The sequence below is a fragment of the Rhinatrema bivittatum genome, chromosome 1 (assembly GCF_901001135.1).
Source record: "Rhinatrema bivittatum chromosome 1, aRhiBiv1.1, whole genome shotgun sequence".
In the NCBI taxonomy this organism is placed as follows: domain Eukaryota; kingdom Metazoa; phylum Chordata; class Amphibia; order Gymnophiona; family Rhinatrematidae; genus Rhinatrema; species Rhinatrema bivittatum.
This window is the reverse complement of record NC_042615.1, coordinates 668,950,817-668,977,142: the sequence shown is the minus strand read 5'-3', so window position 1 is coordinate 668,977,142 and position 26,326 is coordinate 668,950,817.

The window sequence follows — 26,326 nt, the reverse complement described above, 5'->3', positions numbered from 1 at the left end:
GCATCTTGAGAACTTGCGTGACATATGATTTAAATAATTCAACAGGCCCTAGTTGTTTTATGATAGGAAAATTAGTAACCCTTATATTCAGGGCTCTAACAGTGTTATATTCAGGGTTCTAACAGTGGTTCAGGGCTCTAACAGTGGTTCTTCTTAGTGTTTGGGTAATTGCCAGGTTCTTGTGGCCTGGTTTGGCCTCTGTTGGAAACAGGATGCTGGGCTTGATGGACCCTTGGTCTGACCCAGCATGGCAATTTCTTATGTTCTTATAGCCACTGGGTGAGCTTTGCACATTTAAATTACCATGGGGCTCTACCTAGAGGTTTGAATGAAGGACACCTACCTATAGAGGAAAATTGTTCATGTACCATCAGTCAGATGTAAAGTCACACTTCTGGACAATGGACTTTAATTTATGATTGCAAATCAATAAATTCTCTTATTTTCACACCCAGATCCTGGTCCTGTCTAATTTATTAGAGCCTCTCACCTCATGAGATGCATCTACGCACACTCTGCGAGCAGCACAACATCTTCTGGGCCACAAGCAAGAACTTACCCACATAAAAAGCATCCACTCAGGATTAAGAGTCAAGCATGGGATAGAATTTGCTAGCCAGAGCAGCCCCTGAAGAGGAAAAACTTAGTTTATGTGGCCTTGGGGTTAGAACCCTGCTAAGGTTTACATATATTATGCAAAAGAATTTGGGCACACAGGCTAGACTTCCATGACTAAAGTTGCAACCTTATTTATTTCTATCTGACAAAGATTTTTGGAGTGTTTATGAAATGTTTGTGTCCAAAGATGCAAGGGCCTAGACATGTCTCAGTCTCCCTTGCATCCATTTTTTTTCATATCTATACATTTTTCCTTTTTGATTAGCACCACTACTATATCAATTACTAATCATGCTTCTGGACTGATTCTTAGTGTATTTCTATATACTTGCATCATGTTTATCTTCAAGCTCTAAAATTCACATCCAATTCAATTTTCTCAGTAAAGGAAAGAAAAAATGGTAATAAGTTATCACTTTTTCATCTTCCTTAAGGGTCATTTACTAAGTGGCGATACTTTCCATGGAGGGAAAAATACTGTGGGTTTCATTAACCTGCAGTACTTGGCACTGCAGTTTAGTACATCCCATAGGATTTTTCGTGGAGAGAAATACCATAGTGAACTGGACCCCATGTGATGGCGGCCCTACATCCTGGTGATGCCATCTTTTAAAGAGCTTGTGTGGCCTGCAGACTCCTCTACCCCCAAGTCCATAGTAAAAAAACCCCTGCTGATCAAGTGAGAACCCTTCCCCCTACCCCACTACCCCCTGAGGCAGCCAAAGTATTAAATATATTAAACAACTGTTAAATATGCTTCCTTAAAAGAGCTGTATGGCCTCACACTCCCAACTCCTCTGTCCATTGTAAAAAAAACCCTAGGAGTCAAGTGAGAACCGCTTTCCCATCCCACCACCATGTCACTCCCTGAGCTGGCCAAATTGTTAAAAATAAAGAGGTAGATATTCAGAATCATCTAGCCAGCTAGAGAAGTTAGCCAGAGAAACTTATCTGGCTAATTTATCGGGAATATTAACTGGAAAAGTTTATCTGGGAGTTATCTGGAAAACTTTATCCAGCTAACTTTAGACCTGCTCAATAGCAGACATAATTTATCCAGCTAATTTAGCTGGATAAGTCTAAATATCCGGGACCAGCCCATGTTGGGGCTGCGTGGTACAAGGCCTTCTTCTCAACTGCAGCGCAATCCTCCAGAAGACTCCTGTTTTTAATGCCTTGCTGCTGAGAATTTTGAGTATTGAATCCTGTCCTGGTCTTCGGAGCCCCTTGTGCCTGCATCCGTCCATGCATTCATGACCAGCCAGAGGCAGCTGGGTAGGGTGTGCCCTGGTGCAGGCCTCTACTGAATCTTCATCATGTTCCAGTCTCAAGTTCCACTTCTTCACCTGGAGTCTGCTTCACGTTCAGCGTGGTCCACGACCAGCCATGGGCAGCGATGCAGTTCTCACCCAGTACTTTCGCCTGACTCCTGAATCCTTGCCTAAAACTTCCGAGCAACCTGAATCCTTGTCTGAGTCTTCTGAGAAACCTGAGTCTTTGTCTGAGTCCCTCGAGTCCTCTGAGTATCCAAGTCTACGTCTGAGTCTCCTGAGTATCCAAGTCTACATCTGAATCCTCCTAGTATCCTGAGTCTTCATCTGAGTCTTTCTGTTCCTGCTCTCAGCCTCCATCTGGCCTCATGCACTTGTCGTTCCCAAGTCGCAGGTCTGGAAGGGCTATGAGTGGCCGGAGGGCTACTCTCGAGACCAGCATTGGTGTGTGTAGGTCCAGTGGAGGGCTGAGACTGCCTTGTTCCTGTTCTGGATAATCCTCGCCTTGTCTTCAGTCCAGCCTTGCTCCTGCTCCACCTGTGCTCGTATCTGCTCACCTCTCGCAGTGTGTTTTGGGGCTCTTCCCTGAGCCATGCCGCGATCCAAGGGCTCACATCCTACCTTGAGATGGGACCGCGCCCTCACGCTCCTAACAGGGTCTGAAGGGCATGCTCCGTAACACATGGATTTACCCAAGGGAATTTTTGCATCACAAATCTACATTTTTTGAAGGGATGAATAAACATGTGGACAAAGGTGAACTGGTAGATGTGGTGTATTTGGATTTTCAGAAGGTGTTTGATAGAGTGTAGCCCAACAGTAATTTTTTGTATTACTGAAACCTGGTTGAAAAACACTGATCTAGTATTGATCAATCAATTACCATCACACAAATACGATATTTTCTCTCTACCTAGACCAAAAAAGAGAGGAGGTGGTCTAATGGTGATATCTAAAACAGAATTAAAATTGATAAAAGTTCAAGTAGAAATCACTCCCTCATTTGAGATTGGCTTATTTAAATCCTTCTATACAACCTCTTTCCAAATATCATGCACTACTTGCCAGATATAGAATTCAAATTACAATAGCTAAACATGATTTCTACGCTAAAAAAGTTCATGATTTCAATTTTAACCCTAAGGTCCTCTTCTATTTTGTTCAGTAACTCATTAAACCAGGAAATTTGAATCTTGTCCCAGAAAACACAAAGGCTAAATGCAATGAGTTCACCACATTTTTTTTATTGATAATGTACAAAGATTAATAAACAACATTTCCCAAATATCAGACCAAAAGATCTCATTACATATGAAATCTGTTAATTCATGGTCTACTTTTGACCTGATCTCTTCAACCAAAATTGAGAGTATAATTAAAAGGATGAACCCAACTTGTCATCCACTTAATATAATCACGATTAAACAATTAAAAACAATATCAAATATTATTGCCAAACCTATTGCTGACATTTTAAATTTTTCTCTTGAAGAAGGAAGATTCCCTAACAGTCTAAAAGCCGTGGTTGTAAATGCAGACAGGACAATTTTAAGTAATTTTTGTTGGAATGCAATGGGAGGGAGCACTAGGGGGCGCTCCCCATTGGGGAATGAGTGGTGTGTGCCCTTGCAGTGAGAAGGAACCTCATCTAGGAGTAGAGCGAAGACCTGCACAACCTGTGCCGACCCGCACAACCTTGGTGAGGCCAACCACACAAGGTTGGTCTCTAAGTAGTCCTCTGACCACTCCAAGCCCTTTTGGACCTGCCGCAGAGTAACGGCAGAGGCAGCAGGCCAGACAGGAAGCAAGGGCAGACGAAGGCCATTGGCACTGGAATGCAGGTGCTGATGAAGACAAAGAAACTGGGCTGAAGAAGACGAGGACTTGGAACTTGGCACTCAGGAGACAAGACATGGAACTTGGCACTCAGGAGGCAGGATGTGGGACTTGGAACTTGGATGGGACAAAAACGTAGATAAAGTTCAAGGTCAGGAAGACATCCGGGCAGCGCTCATAGACAATCCTGCCAGAAGGGGGCTCCAGCCACTAAGGAAATAGATACTGGATAGGGCGGCTTTACTCCAGGAGATGGTCAGCCGGAGATGCGGTCCGGGGCGAGCAACCTAAACACTGAGCAGGGACGGAAGGATCATCAGGGTCAGGACAACTTGGAAGACAAAGACATCTGGGCTTTTGGAAGACGTGGAGATCTGGACCACTTGGAAGATGTGGAAGAATCCATCAAGAGACCAGGATCAAGGCGAAGACATCAGGACTGGAACACGGAACATCAGGGCAAGACAAGGACATCCAGTAAAAGATCAGGAATGAAGATGCTGAGCAAGAGCAGGATGCAGAGAAGTCCTAAGGAGGAGAAACTGCCAATAGGACTGGCTCCTTGCCAAGGCCATGAGTGAATGCAGGCTGAGCCATTTTATAGGGCTGAAGGAGACGAAACCCAGGGAGGAGTCTGAAGGTGGAGCTGCAGGACCACTCCCACGCTAAGACCGGGGAAGAGGCGCAGCTCTGCACCTAAGGAACAGGAAGCAGGACCCTGGACAGCGGCCATGCTGATGCTAAGGAGCAGGGCTGGGCCACAGAACAGGCCTCGACGGAGGAGGCGCCTCTCCCTGCCACAAGAGGCAGGCTGAGGGGTGGCTCCAGCCTCAAGGGAGACCTAGTACTGCGGCCTCCGGGCCGCAGCAGAGATGATGTCAGCGACTCCTGCCACTCCGAAAACCAGCACAGCCCTGCCGTGCCGAAGAAGGAAGCAGGCCTCTGGGCCATAAAGGTAAGCGCCTGCTCGCGGCTAGGCCCACAAGCAGGAGCACAACAATTTTAGACCTATTTCAAATCTCCCTTTTTTAGCTAAATGTACTGAAAAAATTGTACAAAAACAGCTATCTGTTTTTATTGATGAAAATGATGTCTTATATCCATCTCAATTTGGTTTTAGAACATTTTTTAGCACCAAGACACTTTTAATTGATTTGACAGATATTGTTCTCAGAGGTATGGACTCTGGTCAACAGTACTTATTGATTAAGCTAGATATATCCACAGCATTTGATATCGTAAATTAAAACATCTTAATCGACAGTCTTATAGAAATCGGACTATCTGGAAAGGTTCTATCCTGGTTTACATCATTTCTGTATGACCATTCTTATTGTGTTAAGATCAGAACGTCCAAGTCCAAAACTATTTCTCTTACATAAGGAGGCCCCCAGGGTTTTTCATGGTCAATAACGTTGTTTAATGTTTATATATTGCCGCTTTGTAAACTATTATCGGGCTTAGTCTTAACGTTTAACATTTATGCTGATGATGTGCAGATTCTTCTTCCCATAAACAACTCTATTGAAAATACTTTAAAACTCTGGGATATATATTTAGCTTCCATTCAGGAATTACTTACACACATGAATAATCAAATAATCAAAAAATGGAAATAAAGGGGTAGATTTTAAAAGCTGTGCGAGCGCTACCCGGCACGCACACATGGACACACAGGAATGCGCATTTTATAAAATCAGGGGTCGGCGCGCGCAAGGGGGTGCACAATTGTGCACCTTGCATGCGCCAAGCCACGCTGCCTTCCCTCCCCCCTAGCCTGACCTTTCCACCCCTTCCCCCCCCTAGCCCCCCCCTAGCCCTACTCTAACCCCCACTGACTTTTATCTTACCTTTTGCGCCTGCCTTTGGGCAATAGACAAGTGACTAACATAATTACTTCATACAATATTGACTCCTCAACTTTGACTATAGTGGAATCAGCCCGAGACCTAGGAGTGATTCTGGACTCTGAATTAAATATGAGAACAAATATTAGTAATATGATCAAAGATGGTTTCTATAAACTACATTTCTTAAAAAGACTGAGACCTCTTTTATATTTTAATGATTTTAGAGCTGTTTTACCAGCTCTGCTTTTTTCTAAGTTGGATTATTGTAATGTCCTGCTGAGACCTCTACAGTTGTTACAAAATGCTGCTGCCAGAGTTTTAACTGGCGCAAAGAAATTTGATCATATTACACCTACTTTAAAAGAGCTATACTGGTTACCCATAAAATATAGGATTGATTACAAAGTTCTTTGCCTAATACATAAATCCATCAATAACAGAATGGTTAAATGCATCCTTACGAATTCATACCCCACAGAGAAATCTACGATCAGTGAATAAAGATCTGTTAATAATTCCATCGGTAAAATCTGTCCATTTGACTAAAGTCAGTGTCTCTAGCTGGGCCAGGCTTATGGAATTCTCTTCCTAGTGAATTGAGACTACAACCTAACTTTCACAATTTTTAAAAACACTTAAAGACCTGGCTCTTTATAAAGGCCTTTGGAGAAGATATTAAGTGAGTGTGTTAAATTTTAAATTTTAATCAAAGATTGTGTTACTAACTTATTGAGAGGCCATTATTATTATTTTTTTACTGATATTTCTTTTAACTTTTAATTTTTATTGTATGTTTTGTTCTTAATTTTAGATTTCTTTATACATTGTATATGATTGTATTTGTAATTGATTTTATTTGTGTAATTTTTTTATATTGATGGTATCGGATTTATTTTATTGAAATTGTGAACTGGTATGATTGATCACAGAATATCAGTATACTAAATAATATAAATAAACAAATAAAGAACCTCATGAGAGGATTCTAAGAAAACTAAAAAGTCATGAGATAGGAGACAATGTCCTTTTGTGGATAATAAACTGGTTAAAAGACATGAAACAAAGAGTAGGATTAAATGGTCTGTTTTCATAGTGGAAAAATATAAACAATGGAGTGCTCAGAGATCTGTACTAGGACCAGTGCTTTTTAATATATTTACAAATATTCTGGAAAGGGGTATGATGAGTGAGGTGATCAAATTTGCGGATGACACAAAATTATGCAGAGTAGTTAAATCTCAAACAGATTGTGATAAACTGCAGGAGGACCTTGTGAGGCTGGAAGATTGGGTGTCCCAAATGGCAGAAGAAATTTAATGTGGACAAGTGCAAGGTGATGCATATAGGGAAAAATAACCCTTGCTATAGTTACACGATATTAGGCTCCATATTAGGTGTTACCATGCAGGAAAGATATCTAGCAGTCATAGTGGATAATAGATTGAAATCGTCAGCTCAGTGTACTGTGGCGGTCAAAAAAGCAAACAGAATGTTAGGAATTATTAGGAAGGGAATGGCAAATAAAACAGTGGATGCATTAATGCCTCTGTATCGCTCCATGCTGGGACCGCATCTTGAATACTGTGTGCAATTCTGATCACCACAACTCAAAAAATATATAGTTGCACTGGAGAAACTACAAAGAAGAGCGACCAAAATGATAAAGGAGATGGAACGGCTCCCTTATGAGGAATTTGGAAAGGCTAAAGAAGTTAGGACTGTTCAGCTTGGAGAAGAGACAGCTGAGGGGCGATATGATAGAGGTCTACAAAATCATGAAAGGACTTGAACAGGTAAATGTAAATCGGTTATTTACTCTCTCAGACAATAAAAGGACTAGGGGACACTCCATGAAGTTAGCAAGTAGCTCATTTAAAACAAATTGGAGAAAATTATTTTTCACTCAATGCATAATTAAGCTCTGGAATTCTTTGCCAGAGGATGTGGTTCTGGCAATTAGTGTAACTGGGTTTAAAAAACATTTTGCTAAATTCCTAGAGGAGAGGTCCATAAACTGCTTTTAATCAATAAGGATAGTACTTGGGTACTTGCCAAGGATAGTACATGGGTACTTGCCAAGTATTTGTGACTTGGATGGCCACTGTTAGAAACAGGATGCTGGGCTTGATGGACTCTTGGTCTGACCCAATACGGCATGTCTTTTGTTCTTAGCTACATTTCATGTTGTGGGTAGAACTGGAAAATAATAAAAGTATACTGTATTTTCAAATCTATGTGCATTATCTTCCAAATTTTACCCATGCAAAAGGCAGGTGCAAATGTCCGCAGATACTTAGTCTCCATGGCAATTTTCAAAGTAAATGCAATTGTGTAGTTTCCCTTTGAAGTTTAGATACAATGTCCGCAGGTCTGAGGTAATCTTGAATTTTGCACCTAGGTGGGAAATTTGAAAATGAACATGCTCCTGATATGTACAATATCCAAATGGTGTTAATATGATTTACAATTGAACAGTGTAATTCACAAAATACTTCCTTTGCTCCCTCCCTCCCCAGATGAGTGGCACTGAATTAAAATGTAGACATAGTTGGCATCTCGGAGACATAGGAAGGAGGATAACCAATGGACACTGTGAGGTCAATATTCAAAATGATTTGTCCAGCTCAACACCAAACTTAGACCTATATTTATCATTGCTATAAATTTTGCATGAATAGTGCTTGCGATAAAAAAGATGGGGCAGGGTTAGGGTAATTTTTGAGATACAGTAAAATAGCATGCATTGTTGTATCACACATTAAATTCAGACATTTGGGGGCTGATCCTGGAGAGAGAAATAGAGAGAGACTCTTTATAAGACTCTCATATAAGTAAACTATTTATAACACTGTAGGAGGGGCAAATAGTTTTACTTGTACTGTCAGAGGTAGGAACAGCACTGTACACATCAGTGAAGATTTGAAGTGAGGAAGGATACACAATGATGAGATTAGATCGAGAGTACATTGCACAAATCTCATCTTTGTGCACCTTTCCTCATTCTTTTGAATGGGCAGAAGCAGCCCTTTCAGCTGGCGAGAATACTCTATTTCTGTCTCTGCACAGAAAGATAAATCTCTTTCCCTTCCCAAGGTTGGATAGGTGGTTTCACTGATGTCAGATTTTGCCTTTTACTCACAGTTGATTAAACCCTTCTTTGCTCTTACTGCAGTCTTTAGTTCTCTTCTTCAAATTTCTGATGGATCCCTTGGAGCAGGACTTTCTGTGCTCCAAAACGGGCAGGAAGTGCAATCAAAACTTCCTCCTGGATGTTGAACTTAATCTTCTTAAAAACTGGGGTAGCTCCTTACAGCAGGTCACTGTCACCCTGTCCTCGTTGAAGCCATGGGGGACAGGTCTTCCCTAACCTTCCCAGGCCCAGACCTAGGGTTCCCCATTCCTTGGGCCCAGGAGCTGAAAAGGCTCCAGCAAGGCCCAAAGCATTTATTTATTTATTTATTTATTTATTTATTTAAGAACTTTTAATATACCGATGTTCGTGGGGCACATCACACCGGTTTACAAATAACTCGAAAGGAGGAAATTACAATGAACGAGGAGAGGGGAAGAGGTGCAGATAAAAGAAAAAGGGGAAGAGGGGGCGGGAAAATAGGAGAGAGGTAGAAAAGATAGGGCAGAAGGCGAGAAGTGAGAGGCAACCATGGTAACTCAGGTAACTTTCAACAAATTATATACAAAGGTAAATTGAAGAACTTATAATAATAACTTTACATCACATCAGTTTAAAGACATCAGTGCAGGCAGAAAGGGGGCAGTGGAGAGGGAGAATACTTGGGGATAGGGGCAGAAGGACTAAGTTTGATTGGCTTCAGGGTAGGCCTGTCTAAAGAGCCATGTCTTGATTCCTTTTTTGAAGGCGTGCAGGGATGGTTCAAGGCGAAGGTGGGTGGGGAGTGAATTCCAGAGGTTAGGTCCCGCAATGGTGAAGGCCCTTTCTCTGGTCGTGGTAAGGCGAGCAGTTTTGAGGGGTGGAGTATGAAGGGTGCCTGCAAGTACTGATCTCACAGGGCGCTTAGAGGCATGGAAGTGAGGCATAGACTTAAGCGAAGCGGAGTTGTTTTTGTGAAGCGCATTGTGGAGGATGGTGAGGGTTTTATATTGGCAGCGGAAAGGGATGGGTAGCCAATGCAGATCCTTTAGTATAGGGGTGATATGTTCTCTTTTACGAGTATTGGTGATGATTCGTGCCATAGCATTCTGAAGGGTTTGTAGGGGTTTGATGGTAGAGAGTGGGAGGCCTATGAGCAGTGAGTTACAGTAGTCTAATTTCGAAAGGATGTTTTGTCTGCAAGACTAGGCGGAAGTCTTGGGCATGGAGAAGGGGCTTGAGCTTTTGAAGGATATGAAGTTTGTAGAAGCCACCCTTTAGAAGCGCTTTAATGTGGGGTTTAAAGTTAAGGTGTTGGTCGAGGGTGATTCCTAGGTCTCTTACATATGGTGGTTGGGGGATGGTTGCGGTGAGAAAGGATGAGGGGTCTTGTTGATTGGTAAAAGTGAGGATTTCGGTTTTTGCTGCATTAAGGGCTAGGTGAAGATTGGATAATAATGAGTTGATGGAGACAAGACAGGATTCCCAAAATTGCAGGGATTCTTTAAGGGTGTTTTGGATGGGGATGAGAATCTGTACGTCATCTGCTCATAAGAAGAAGTTAAGGCCTAGGTCAGAGAGGAGCTGGCAAAGTGGCAGGAGATAAATATTGAGTAGGGTAGAGGATAGGGAGGAGCCTTGGGGCACGCCTTGTGTGAGGGGGAGGTGGGAGGATTCGGCTGTGTCAATTTTTACTACGTATTCTCTGTTGGAGAGATAGGAGGAGAACCAGGAAAGAGCTGTGTCAGAAATGCCTATCTCTGTCAGACGGGAAAGGAGGATTTGGTGGTTGACAGTGTCAAATGCTGCTGAAATGTCAAGGATGGCAAGAAGAAAGGATTGCCCTTGGTCCATGCCTCTGAGGACTGTATCTGTGATAGCTAACAGTAGATTCTCGGTGTTGCGACCTTTACGGAAGCCAAATTGAGAAGGGTGTAGGATATCGTGGTCCTCAAGGTAGTCCAAAAAATGTACTCAGTGAAAATCTCCCACCAGACAGGTTGTGTACTGGCTGGGCGGAAACCATCCTGACACTGGCCAGGACCCCCAAACAGGCTTGCTCGGCTAAGACGTGCTGGGCCTGAAAAATAACAAAAACCTAAACTCCTCTCTACAACTCAAAGGACTGCCTCCCAAGCTGTAGCAAGGGCGTGGTTATATACTGTTGCAAGTGAGATGGCCATTCCAGACTCCACAGAAGGAGGGTATGCATTTGAATGGATCCTCTCATTATCCATCCTACTCTAGCTAGTGGAGTGATACTAAACACTCAGGACTTGCTGGTAACCCTGAAAAGATGCTCAGGTTACATGTATCAGAATATTTATTTATTTATTATTTATTATTTTTATATACCGACATTCGATCTCAATAGAGATATCACACCGGTTTACATTCAGGTACTGTAGGTATTTATGATACTCCTGTTCTTCAAATCTCAAGTAGATATTCATGGGCTCTGTTGGGATCCATCTCAACTCTTTTTTTCCCCTTTCTCTTTCTTCTCCTTTGCATGGCATTGTCATCCCTCCTTTGGATACTGACAATCTGCACGTTACTTCTCAGGGTAGCAACCTCTCCCTTTGATGTTAAATCAGCAAAGAAAATAACTTAGCTGAGTCCCTAGTTAATGGGTACTCAGAACTCAAAGAAATCAGCATCAAAAATACAAAAAGAAAATAGGGAAGATGGACAGAAAATTCCATATCCAAAATAAAAGTTGCCATAGAGAAGTTGTCAAACAGCAGAGGACAGCTAAGAGTTGATCAAATTTGCCGATGACACAGAATTATTCAAAGATGTTAAATTGCAAAAGGATTGTGAGAAATTGCAAGAGGACATTGCAAAACTGGGAGACTGGACATGCAAATGGAAAATTAAATTTAATGTGGACAAGTTCAAAGTGATGCACATAGGGAAGTGTAACCCGAATTATAATTACATAATGCAAGGTTCCACATTAGAAGTCACCTCTCAGGAAAAGGATCTAGGTGTCATCCTTGGAAATACATTGAAATTTTCTGCTCAGTGTGTAGCAGAAGCCAATAAAGCTGTTATGGACGCTGACCGTGGGTCCCCCCGCGAGCAGGCACTCACCTCTTCCACACTGCTTCACCCGACGCGGCATGGACGCCGCTGGAGTCGGGCCTTCCCGCGCGGCTGGAGCTGCGGACTTGCCTTCCCCTGTGGCCTGGAAGCCGCGCTTCATGTTCCTCTTCACAGCTGGAGCCGCCCCCGATGTCGCTGACATCTTCGCGGCATGGAGGCCGCATCCCCGGGCTGGAGTAGCAGCTGGAGCTGCCCCCGGGGCCTCCTGCAGCAGCTGGAGCCGCTGCCGTCATCGGGCCTGCTGCTCAGGCCAGCCCTGCTTCTTTACGTGATGTCGACACTGTGCAGGCCGCTGTCACGGTCCTGCACAGCCAGCTTCCTGCGCCTCCTAGGCGCGCGGCTGCGCCTCTCTCCAGAATTTAAAGGGCCAGACACAGGAAGTGTGCTGGCCCCACCTAAGGACTGATTTCCTGTTCCAGTCCTATAAAGGGCTGCTTTGTCACTTCAATCTTCACCTTGCATTGGTCCGTGATGTCTTTGCATCAGCCTTGGTGTCATGTCCTCAACTACCTTGATGTCATGTCTTGTTCCAGCCCTCGTCTCTGATGCCGTCCGCATCAGCCTTGGTGTCATGTCTTCGTCTGCGATGCCGTAGCATCGATCTTGGTGTCATGTCTTTGTTTCAAGGCCTGTCTGCCCTCATCCTCAGGCCAGGCCTACTGCTCCATGCCGATCTAAGCGGCAGGTCCGAAAGGGCTCGGAATGGTCGGAGGACCATTCAACTTCCAAAATCATCATGTTGTTGGCCTTGGGAGCTTGCTGGCCTGGCAGAGGGTAAGACCGTCGTCTGCCATGCTGGAACACACCATCAACCCTCGGTTCGGTCCTGGATCCATCTGGGGTCGGGCTGAGGCCCAAGGGCACACGAAAACACCCACTACGTAACAGAATGCAAGGCCTTTCGAGGCCGCCTACGTAACAAAAGCAAATAGAATTTTAGGGATTATTAGGAAAGGAATGGAGAATAAAACAGAGAATAGATAATGCTTTTGTATTGCTCCAAGGTGCGACCTCATCTTTATTGTGTACAAATCTGGTCACTACATCTCAAAAAAGATACAGCAGAATTAGAAAAGGTACAGAGAAGGGCGACCAAAATGATAAAGGTATTGGAGGAGAAGTCCATTACCTGCTATTAATCAAGTTGACTTAGAATATAGCCACTGCTATTACTAGCATCAGTAACATGAGATATACTTAGTTTTTGGGTACTTGCCAGGTACTTGTAGCCTAGATTGGTCCATGGTCTGACCCAGTATGGCAATTTCTTATGTTCTTATATCCCCTATAAAGAAAGGCTAAAGAGGTTTGGACTCTTCAGCTTGGAGAAGAGACAACTGAGGGCAGATATGATAGAGGTCTATAAAATAATGAGTGGAATGGAACAAGTAAGCATTAATCCGTTGTTTACTCTTTTGAAAAGTACAAAGACCAAGGGGCACTCAATGAAGTTACTGGGTAATACATTTAAAGCTAATAAGAATAATTTCTTTTTTTTACTCAACACATAATTAAGCTCTGTAATTCATAGCCAGAGGATGTCATGAAAGCTATTAGTGTGGCTGCATTTAAAAAACATTTGAACAAGTTCCTAGAGGAAAAGTCCATTAATCACGATTAAGGTAGAATTGCAGAAATCCACTGCTTATTCTTGGGATAAGCAGTTTGAAATCTATCTACTCAATCCTGCCAGGTACTTGTGACCTGGCTTGGCCACTGCTGGAAACAGGATACTGGGCTTGATGGACTTTTGCACTGATCCAGTATGGCAAGTCTTATGTTCTTATGTGCTTAAGACATGCTGCCTTCAGAAAAAGCAACTAAAATTCACACTCTAAGACGGTGGCATGGCTTTATCTGCCAGAGGAGCTTACCATTTACCAGCTTCTACACAGGGGAGCTATTCACCCATACTATTGTTATTATGTTTCCTCCTAGAACAAAAGTGGTTTGATCCTATACCTGTTCCTAGTAGGGATGTAGATATAAGAAACAAGATTCAATGAGGCAATATTGGACTCCTTGATATTTTAATATAATATGATTATGGGTACTTTTTTTGGGGGGGGGGGATTCCTTGCTCCTTGTTTTATATTACTTTCTTTTACAAACAATTGGTGATGTTCCCATACTAACAGAGTGACAAAATTGTTCCTTGAGTATAAAGCATATTTCTATTGTAAAATAGGCAATGGGAATGCTTTAGGTTGAAGAATTAGGTGAAATTACTGCTTTAAGAAAATTGCCCCATGTTGATTAGTAACTGAAATAAAAGGCCTGAAGAGAAACAAATGTACTAGTTAGTAAAATGTTATTGCCAGCCCGGAGACAGAATGGCTGGAGGCTGGGAACAGCATGGGAATGCAGGGCGAATGTGAGATAAGGAAGTTATAACAAACAAGAGAAAGCGCTGCGTGAGCAGAATGTGTGACGTCTGAAATGCGCATGATGAGAAAGTTACCAGCTGACCTAAGTGATGAGCAAAGAGAAGAGGGAAAATTATGCAAGCTATGTTTATCAGTCTATAAAAGGGTAATACAAATTTAAAACAATGAGTAAATGGCATTGCTCGAGAGGAGGTATATTCTGTAATCAGCTACGTTTACTTCCTGAAGGGAAACACAATCTTCTCATTCCCTTAGGTTTCCTCTAGTTGCTATTTGTCATTCACTATCTGCTGTTTGCTGTCTTGATTTATTGTATGCATGCATGAAATGAACAAAGCCTGTCAGCTTTTCTAAGATCTTTAAGCTACTTAATAAATGTTATGTTTAGAAACTGAAAGTGTGTTTCATCACTGGCTATCTCTCAAGAGGGAACCCAAGCGGGGTAAGCTCAGGGTTTTAACATTGTTTTAATGATCCCGTTCAACAAGGTGTGGGGAGAGGGGATGCTGGAAGGATACTCTGGATTGTGTAACTTTACTTGCTGTATATTTCTCTTGTTTTCTCTTTATTGGTTAATGCTTTTGCAATAACAAATGTTATGGATGAAAATTTTTGAAACACCAATAGATAAAAAAAAAAAGCCAATATTCACAATTATCCAGCTAAGTTAACTGAATAACTAGGACTGCCTCAGAGCAATCCTAAATTTAACCTGGTGGGTATTTGGATATCTTAGTACTTCACCATCTATTAGGGGTGTGCATTCATTTGCAAAGTATTGGCAATCCGCAATATATATGCCATATTCGTTGTATTCATGGGGGTCACGAAACATATGGCGAACCCCCACGAATACAACGTATCACTAACGAATAAACCCCCACCCTCCTGACCCCCCCCTCCCAAGACTTGCCAAAAGTCCCTGGTGGTCCAGCAGGGGTACTGGAGCGATCTCCTGCACTCGGGCTGTCGGCTGCCAGTATTCAAAATGGTGCCGATAGCCTTTGCTATCGGCACCATTTTGAATACTGGCAGCCGACAGCCCTAGTGCAGGAGATCACTCCAGGACTCCTGCTGGACCACCAGGGACTTTTGGCAAGTCTTGGGAGGGTCAGGGGGTGGGGGGGTTGTAGTAAATTAAATTTAAAGGGTTGGGATGGGGTTTTTCTTGGGAAACGAATACATATGTAACTAATGAACGGATCGAGGTCCCCCGAGAATGGATGGAACGGATTTGGGTCCCGACGAATACGAATACTGAATGGGATGAATCCGTCCCTGTTGCACATCCCTACCATCTATATTCAGAATAGACATAGACTTAGTTTTTGGGTACTTGCCAGGTTCTTATGGCCTGGATTGGCCACTGTTGGAAACAGGATGCTGGGCTTGATGGACCCTTGGTCTGACCCAGTATGGCATTTTCTTATGTTCTTATGTTCTTAATATAACCAGTTAGTTATCTTTAAAAAAACATCTGGGCATTCAGGCCCAATCTTCCAGACCCCACCCCTCTAAAATATTTATAGTACAGCAAACTAGTGCCTGATCCCCCTCCCAACCCTCATCAGCACCAAAATGTTTTTTAAAAGATGTAGGTCTTAGTAACCCAAGCCTGGCACCCCCACGATATTACAAGAAAATTCTATACTCCTACCCACCCGTTTCCCCACCCACCCGCAACCTCAACTCCATAAGCCCCACACCCCTGGACCCTCCCAAACCCCTGCATGGAGCATGGTACTGTCTTAGCTTTTCCCGGTCACTTTCAGTGTTGCTCTGGCAGCAATGTTGACATCATAGGATAACATTACTTTCATCCCTTCAGAGACAGATCTGACAGCAGCATTGTTAGCCCACGCTTCCAGCATTGCTTCCAGAACAAGGCTGGAAGCAGCTAAGAGGGGGAAAGACAGTTCCTCGCTCCCTGCTGGGGTTTGGGGGGGGGGGGATCCAGCAGGGTGGGGAGTGTGAAGTTGAGGTTATGGTTAGATAGGGTTGGAGCAGGGAGGGGCGGACTTGGTGAATTTTCATGTAATATGGAAGGAGGGGGAGCCAGATTTGAGTTGCTATGACTCTTATCTTTTTTTTTTTTTTTTTGATAGGGGTTTGGGATGGGGATTGACCATCAGCCCACAGTATCTTTAAGTACTTTTTTGAGGGGAGGGGCTGGGGGTGATTGGTCCTGAAGGCTCAAAAGGTATTTATTTTATGTACCCAGATAATATTTTGAATATAGTCAGGTAGGGTTAAACTTGTCCAGGTAAAGTTACCCAGATACCTTTACACATACCTGGATATATTCAGAATGTATCTGGTTAGGTTTAAAGGTATCTGATTAAAGCTAGCCAGATAACTTTAGATGAGCGTATTCACTCAGTGTGGGGCTTCTCACAGTGAAAATCCATAAGAAGTTATCTAGATAACTTTAGCTGTCAGCTCACAAGCTTACTGAATATGGACTTTTGTGATTACAGGTAGAAACTATAATAAAATAATGGAGCAGGTCAAATTGGTGGAGGAGTGGTGCTATAGGTTAAGGATGGCACCCCATTACTTCAAATGCCTGAAATGTTGCAATCAGAAGTGCCCAGGGCACCCCCTTACCCTGGGCCCGAATGGCACCATTTTCCAAAATATGGTGCCGACCTGACCTTGTCCTAGACACATGGGCACCAGATCACAGCCACGTGGAAAATGGTGCTGACTGGGCCTGGGGTTATGGCCCTTTTGATTGCAGGATTTCAGGGATTTGAGGTAATGGGATATGGGAAGGGAGTTCAGGGGGCCCATTATACACCAACAATTCTTTTGTGGACTTGGAGGAGTCTGGGGGAAGGGGGATCCACAATACCCCAATGATGTGTTTTTTAATTCGAGGGTTGTGGGGAGGAAGGGGTAGGGGGGACCTATCTGGAATATTTTTTATTGACAGTGAGTGGGGGATACTATGTGGCCTTTGTTAATTGACGATGATTGGGGTGGGGAGGCTGTTGTGCAAATATGTCCATCTATTTTTATACTTTTGTTGTCGAGGCCACCTCAAGTAGCGGCCCCAGAGTAAGGAGGGAGGGCTCCAAATCGACTTTATCGTTTTAGATAGTTGGGCCCTTTTAGGCGATGGTAGCCCCATGCATTAGGGGCTGCCATCGCACATTAAAGGATCATGCCACAGTGTTTTGCCTTGCAGACTTTTACTATGAGACAAAGCAATGCAGGTATAGAGCTGTGATATTTTTGGGGGGAAGGGACCTTGGATGGGGGGGGGGGGTTAAGGATGGGGTACCATCCTTAACCCCCCCCCCCCACCTCCACCATTGCAACTTAGTGAATCCAGGCCTAAATGTGTACCTGAGGTAATAAAGGGAAAAGTGACTTGCCCATGGCCACAAGCAGCAGCAGCAGAATTTGAAACCTGGTTTTCCTGGTTTGCAGTCCACAGCTTTAACCACTAGGCCACTCCTTCCTTTCAAATAGTACTATAACTAGAGGACATTCCATGGAGATAATAGGTAGTACATTAAAAACAAATTGGCAAAAATATTTTTGTTTACTCAGCACATAATTAAACTGTGGACATTGTTGCTAGAGGATGAGGTTAAAGCAATTGGCATAGCTGAGCTAAAAAATGGGTTTAGCCAAGTTCCTGGAGGATAAGTCCATAAGTGTGTCACAAAAAGAGCTAGTCACTCGGTATCACACTGGGATAAGTCCATAAACCATTAGTAGCCATATAGACTTTGGAAATTCACTGCTTACCCTTGGTTGTTAGGCATGTGCATTCATTTATAACAAATGTGCAAAATGCAAGGAATGAAGCCCAAAAATAGCCTCCTATGAAAATACCAAAAAATGTTCAGGTATATTGGTATTCATTGAATTTAAAAAATTAAAAAATGAACTTCTCATGGAACTAGGTCTCAGGAGTGGGGTCCAGCAAGAATGTCTGCTCCAGTTGCTGAGGCCTAGGCCTAGGCCTGATGCCGGAGGTCTTGTCCATAAGATAGATCTAGGCCTAAGCCTAGGCCTAACATTGGGGTCTGATCCTATCAAGGCCTAATGTGGGGGCCCGGACTGAAGGCCTGGTCCTATCACTGAGATCTAGACTTAGGTCCTGTGCTGGGGCCCGGCTTCAAGGCTCAGGTTCAGGCTTCCCAATGTCTTCTATCTTTGATCTTCAAAATATAAAACTGTACGCTTGAAGGATATGCCAGAGAAAGATCACTATGGCACCTTCCTCTGGACCACAAGGCTCAATTTTGATGTACAGCTGATTAAATGTATGGCTATTCAACAAAATGTGTCATCCACTTTGGAGGCATCACTGTAGTCCTACCACACCAGCAAACCCTCCAAGCCAATGGCATCTATCTTTTAAGATCACAGATGGAAGCTTTGGGGCTTAGTCCTGGGCCTCAGTGACAGGACCTGAACGAAAGGCTGGGCTCTGGAGTCACGACCATGCTTAGGCCTCAAAACTGGGGCCTGGCATCAGAGCCAGACCCCAGCATCAGGACCAGGTCCAGACCTCAGGACTGTGTCTTGATGCTGGAATTGGGCATCTGGACTGAACCTCAGTACCGTGACCAGGCCGCATTGCTGGAACCAGGCACCAGGCCTAGGCTATCTTTTGGACCAGGAAATCCCAACCATGGACTGGGATGGCCTTTTATTTATTTATTTATTTTTTAACAGTTGGGTCATTTTTTTGTTTCAGGGTTTTACATATATATATATAGAGAGAGAGAGAGAAATACGTATACATTTTACAGTTTGATTCAGGATCCAAACTGAAAGAAAAATATTAAACAAACCAAATCTAGATTTAAAAAAATACAAAATAAACCTAAAATTTGGGAGCAGCACATCTCTCTTGGCTATGAGTAAGAAGAGTTCAAGCTATTGTTTGGTATCCTGCCAAGTACTTTTGACCTGGATTAGCCACTGTCAAACACAGGTTGCTGGATTTGATGGACTTTTGGACTGATCCCATATGGCATTTCCTATGTTCCCATGTTCTTTGATAGTGCTTATGATGTAGAATCTCCTTTCAGAAAGAAAGTCTGCAGAAATGGAAGCAAGACTCCAGATAAAGTGGCCAATGTATTATGTGTAACCCTTGGGTGGGAAAACTTGGATCATGGACCCAAAGGCTCACAATCTAAGTGTGGACCCCATTTGCAAAGCTCTCCAAAGGTGTTCAAATAACTCTGAGTGACAAGGGCTCTCTGTGGGGCAGGAGTTGGGGAGCTTAATCTCCAGGCCATTTTGCATTGGTTACTCGTATGCAGCCCCTTTGTTCTCTCTGTAACCAGCACTAATAATCTACAAAGTCTATAGCAGCAATAATCACACTGGAAGCTGAATGGTTTCCAACTTAATGTTATTGATAGTTGATAAGATGAATGAACATTTCTTTACAGCTCTTTGATGTTAAATCCAATGTATTAACATTATTGAAAATTTAATAAATTTGTCATCTTACTCTTCCAGCAAAATTCTTGAATGATACCTTCATAACTCTTTCTCTCTGGTAATGGACGTGAATCTGTGATGAGACAGTTTTTCCTCAGGTCCTTTGTGGGCAAAAGATACCTCTTCTTCTGAATAACCAAAAATCTGAGCCCCTAGGCTTTAGGGTTCTCAGTCCATAAAAAAACATAGAAATATCTTATACAAAGGATAAACCAAATGAGAGAAAAGAAGGGTAGAGAACTCTTACCTATCCAATAACAAATAGGTCTCCAAAACTGTGGACCAAAAGTAGAGCTAAGGCACTTTGTCTCTTATTCTTTACCTAGGTTTCTCTAAGTGAGAACTCCAAAGTCCATTACCCAAGAAAAATAGCCAAAAGTGCGAATTGCACAAACAGGGCTGCTCACAGCAGAGCAACGCAGGAAAGATTGAATTAAGAATCCGCACTCTAAAATGGTGGCAGGAGATTATAAAGACTCCAGCATAAACCATCTATTCCTCCCACATGGGGAAGCCCAAACCCCAACCTCTGCTCACTAATCTCTCTAATCCTCCCCATGATTTTGGTTCACGCTGTCTAGTAAGGAATCCTATGGTTCCTTACATATGAGATGCATTAATGCAGCAGTGACTCCCTTATCAAGTCATGTTAAACGTAACACAATTGTGTTAATGTATAACACATATATTGGAAATATGAATAGAGTTGTAACTATGTATGGTCTCAGCTCAGTGTGTGGCAGTGGTCAAAACCACAAATAGAATGGTTATGCCACCAAAATCCCAGGTGTCTTATACTATACACACACAATAAAACAGTAAAGATTAATAAAACACTGCTATAAAACTTAAACATATTGAGGCCAATATATTTAATAGGCCATTTAGTGGACAATTTATCTGGCTAACATTAGCCGGATAACTTCTCCTGCATATTCAGCGGGATAAACATTCCACTGAATATACTTGCTTAAAGTTATCCAGTTACATGTAGCCAGATAGATTGAAAACCTAACTGACTGACTATATGTTTGAACATAACTGGTTAGATTTTCAAATTGTCCAGACTTATGTGGCTGAATAACTTTCTACCTATCTTTTGGCCATCAGGGGGAGAGGTGAGACAGTTTCTGTTATGACTGGGGGGAAGGGAATGAAGGCTGGGGTTACCGATGGCAACTTTTTGATTGAAACTGGGAAAGGTTGCGACGGCAGCAGTAGCTACGGAGGGAGGGATGTAGAGGTCATTCTTGTTTTGGAGCAGCTGGGCCCAACGGGGCCATTTAATTAATGAGGCTTCTAGGAAAAGTAAAAAGTCATGGGACAGGTGGCGATGTCCTTTCGTGGATTGCAAACTGGCTAAAAGACAGGAAACAGATAGTAGGATTAAATGGACAATTTTCTCAGTGGAAGGGAGTGGGCAGTGGAGTGCCTCAGGGGTCTGTATTGGGACCCTTACTTTTCAATATATTTATAAATGATCTGGAAAGAAATGCAACGAGTGAGATAATCAAATTTGCAGATCACACAAAATTGTTCAGAGTAGTTAAATCACAAGCAGATTGTGATAAATTGCAGGAAGACCTTGTGAGACTGGAAAATTGGGCATCCAAATGGCAGATGAAATTTAATGTGGATAAATGCAAGGTGATGCATATAGGGAAAAAAAACCCATGCTATAATTACACAATGTTGGGTTCCATATTAGGTGCTACAACCCAAGAAAGAGATCTAGGCGTCATAGTGGATAACACATTGCAATTGTCGATTCAGTGTGCTGCGGCAGTCAAAAAAGCAAACAGAATGTTGGGAATTATTAGAAAGGGAATGGTGAATAAAACGGAAAATATCATAATGCCTCTGTATCGCTCCATGGTGAGACCGCACCTTGAATACTGTGTACAATTCTAGTCGCCGCATCTCAAAAAAGATATAATTGTGATGGAGAAGGTACAGAGAAGGGCTACCAAAATGATAAGGGGAATGGAACAGCTCCCCTATGAGGAAAGACTAAAGAGGTTAGGACTTTTCAGCTTGGAGAAGAGACGGCTGAGGGGGGATATGATAGAGATGTTTAAAATCATGAGAGGTCTAGAACGGATAGATGTGAATCGGTTATTTACTCTTTCGGATAATAGAAAGACTAGGGGGCACTCCATGAAGTTAGCATGGGGCACATTTAAAACTAATCGAAGAAAGTTCTTTTTTACTCAACACACAATTAAACTCTGGAATTTGTTGACAGAGGATGTGGTTAGTAGGGATGTGAATCGTTTTTCAACGATTAAAATTATCGTCCGATAATGTTAATATCGTCTTAAATCGTTATAGAACACGATACAATAGAAATTCTAACGATTTATCGTTAAAAATCGTTAAATCGTGTTAGTGCGCACTAACAGGAGTTAGTGCGCACTAACTCCCCGTTAGTGCGCACTAACTGAAAATGATACAAATAAACACTTTCCAGGTCACTGAAGGTCAGTTAGGAATGAATATGTGTTCCTATTGGCTGGCTGCCCTCTTATCTATTGATGTTACCAAGGTTACCACTGAGGTGATGGTTGGGGGGATGGGAAATGGTACTGGAAACTAACGAACACCAACAAAAAATGAAACAAAGTGTTCACACTTCCCAGGTCAGTAAAGGTCACTTAGGAATGAATATGTATGTATGTATTCCTATTGGCTGGCTGTGCTCTTATCTATTGATGTTACCAAGGCTAACACTGAGGTAATGGTTGGGGGGATGTGAAATGGAAACAGTTGGAAGCTTGACAAAAAAAGTAATGTAATGATCAGCACTCACGTGACTAGAACTTGTTTGTTTATTATTTTTGTTAGCAGGCACCTGAAATGCTAGTGCATGTTGAATTTGCCAATCAGCTTCCACTGTACACAGTTCAAATATATGTAATTGATTGTTGGTAAGTGTATTTTTTAAGTAGCCACACTGGCACAAGTATGTTTACTTTTCCTCCTACTTAACTCAATAGCTCAGCTTTGTAAGAAGGGCTTCTCTGCTTGTGTGTTGTTTTTGTTTGGTGTGAGGAGAGCAGAAACATCAGATCTTTATTCAATCTACTACAGTCATCTCTTACAGTGCCCTATCCCTATTAATACCAGGAGTGTTGTGATCTTCCTGCACACAGTGCCCTAACCCTGATACCAGTCTGAGACAGCTCCCTCCCTGCATTACTAGTGAGAGGCTGGCTTCACAGACAGGGGGGAGCTGCCTGACCCTCACTCCTGACTTCCCCCATGTCCCAGCTAGTGAACGGTGTGTGGGTGAGGGGGGGGGGAGGAGGATGGTGAAGTCTGAGACAGCTCCCTCCCTGCATTACTAGTGAGAGGCTGGCTTCACAGACAGGGGGGAGCTGCCTGACCCTCACTCCTGACTTCCCCCATGTCCCAGCTAGTGAATGGTGTGTGGGTGAGGGGGGGGGAGGAGGATGGTGAAGTCTGAGACAGCTCCCTCCCTGCATTACTAGTGAGAGGCTGGCTTCACAGACAGGGGGGAGCTGCCTGACCCTCACTCCTGACTTCCCCCATGTCCCAGCTAGTGAATGGTGTGTGGGTGAGGGGGGCGGGAGGAGGATGGTGAAGTCTGAGACAGCTCCCTCCCTGCATTACTAGTGAGAGGCTGGCTTCACAGACAGGGGGGAGCTGCCTGACCCTCACTCCTGACTTCCCCCATGTCCCAGCTAGTGAATGGTGTGTGGGTGAGGGGGGGGGGGAGGAGGATGGTGAAGTCTGAGACAGCTCCCTCCCTGCATTACTAGTGAGAGGCTGGCTTCACAGACAGGGGGGAGCTGCCTGACCCTCACTCCTGACTTCCCCCATGTCCCAGCTAGTGAATGGTGTGTGGGTGAGGGGGGGGGGAGGAGGATGGTGAAGTCTGAGACAGCTCCCTCCCTGCATTACTAGTGAGAGGCTGGCTTCACAGACAGGGGGGAGCTGCCTGACCCTCACTCCTGACTTCCCCCATGTCCCAGCTAGTGAATGGTGTGTGGGTGAGGGGGGCGGGAGGAGGATGGTGAAGTCTGAGACAGCTCCCTCCCTGCATTACTAGTGAGAGGCTGGCTTCACAGACAGGGGGGAGCTGCCTGACCCTCACTCCTGACTTCCCCCATGTCCCAGCTAGTGAATGGTGTGTGGGTGAGGGGGGGGGGGAGGAGGATGGTGAAGTCTGAGACAGCTCCCTCCCTGCATTACTAGTGAGAGGCTGGCTTCACAGACAGGGGGGAGCTGCCTGACCCTCACTCCTGACTTCCCCCATGTCCCAGCTAGTGAATGGTGTGTGGGTGAGGGGGGGGGGGAGGAGGATGGTGAAGTATGAGACAGCTCCCTCCCTGCATTACTAGTGAGAGGCTGGCTTCACAGACAGGGGGGAGCTGCCTGACCCTCACTCAAGCAGAGAAGCCCTTCTTACAAAGCTGAGCTAGTGAGTTAAGTAGGAGGAAAAGTAAACATACTTGTGCCAGTGTGGCTACTTAAAAAATACACTTACCAACAATCAATTACATATATTTGAACTGTGTACAGTTCCAGCCAGGACCACCTTTCTAAAATGCACAGTGATTGGCAAATTCAACATGCACGTGTCTGCTAACAAAAATAATAAACAAAGAAGTTCTAGTCACGTGAGTGCTGATCATCACATGTCAAGCTTCCAACTGTTTCCATTTCACATCCCCCCAACCATTACCTCAGTGGTAACCTTGGTAACATCAATAGATAAGAGCACAGCCAGCCAATAGGAATACATATTCATTCCTAAGTGACCTTTACTGACCTGGGAAGTGTGAACACTTTGTTTCATTTTCTGTTGGTGTTCATGAGTTTCCAGTTCCATTTCCCATCCCCCCAACCATCACCTCAGTGGTAACCTTGGTAACATCAATAGATAAGAGGGCTGCCAGCCAATAGGAACACATATTCATTCCTAACTGACCTTCAGTGACCTGGAAAGTGTTTATTTGTATCATTTTCAGTTAGTGCGCACTAAATCGAGTTAGTGCGCACTAACGGGGAGTTAGTGCGCACTAACTCGAGTTAGTGCGCACTAATCAGAAAAAACGATTTTTAACGATTTTTCAACGAAATAATCGTGCCAAACACGATTTTCTTCTCCTGCCACACGATTTCTATCATTAAGACGATATGGAAAACGATTCACATCTCTAGTGGTTAGTGCAGTTAGTATAGCTGTGTTTATAAAAGGATTTGATAAGTTCTTGGAGGAGAAGTCCATTACCTGCTATTAAGCTCACTTAGAGAATAGCCACTGCCATTAGCAATGGTTACATGGAATAGACTTAGTTTTTGGGTACTTGCCAGGTTCTTATGGCCTGGATTGGCCACTTTTGGAAACAGGATGCTGGGCTTGATGGACCCTTGGTCTGACCCAGTATGGCATGTTCTTATGGGGAAGGGAAAGACTCTGCACTGAGTAAAAAATGACTTTTTACAATTAAATCTGCTGATTGCTAGCTTGGAGTATCCCCTTGTTTTAGTTTTATTTGAAAGGGTAAATAAGCATCCTTTATTTACTTGTTCCACTCCACTCATGATTTTTTAAATTTCTGTCATCTCCCTTTTCAGCCATCTCTGTTCCAATCTGATGAGCCCTAATCTGTGTAGCCTCTCATAAGGTTGCTCTTCCATCCCTTTTATCATTTTTGTTGCCTTCCACTGTACCATTGCTAGCTCCTCTATAGCTTTTTTGAGACAGGGTGAGCAAACTCGACACAATAATAAAGATGCAGTCATACCATTGATTGATATTGCTATTTAGATGGATAACTTTTGAGTGATATCCATCTAAATGGCTTTTGAATATCTACCTCAACATAAAACAAGGAATAAAATGCACAAGCAATAAAACTAGCATAAACTTATCATTGCTTCTAACATAAATAAAAATACAATTGCAACATGACATAAATCATAAATAAGGGATAAAAGTGCCAAACAACAAAATCTAGCATTCACTTACTTCTAAAGTAGGTAAAACATAAGAATCACAGCTGATAGTAAGTTTGCTCAAAAAGTAGCATTTTTAGCTGCTTCTTAAACATTGTTGGGAATAATCTGAAAAGGAATGATATTTTGTTTTAGTCTTCATTCCTTTTCAGATTATTCCCGACAATGTTTAAGAAGCAGCTAAAAATGCTACTTTTAGAGAAAACTTACTATCAGCTGTGATTCTTATGTTTTACCTACTTTAGAAGTAAGTGAATGCTAGATTTTGTTGTTTGGCACTTTTATCCCTTATTTATGATTTATGTCATGTTGCAATTGTATTTTTATTTTATTTATGTTAGAAGCAATGATAAGTTTATGCTAGTTTTATTGCTTGTGCATTTTATTCCTTGTTTTATGTTGTGGTAGACATTCAAAAGCCATTTAGATGGATAACTCAAAAGTTATCCATCTAAATAGCAATATCAATCCATGGTGTGACTGCATCTTTATTATTGTGTGCAGTTTGCTCACCCTGTCTCAAAAAGGCTATAGAGGAGCTAGCAATGGTACAGTGGAAGGCAACAAAAATGATAAAAGGGATGGAAGAGCAACCTTACGAGAGGCTACACAGATTAGGGCTCATCAGATTGGAATAGAGATGGCTGAAAAGGGAGATGACAGAAGTTTAAAAAATCATGAGTGGAG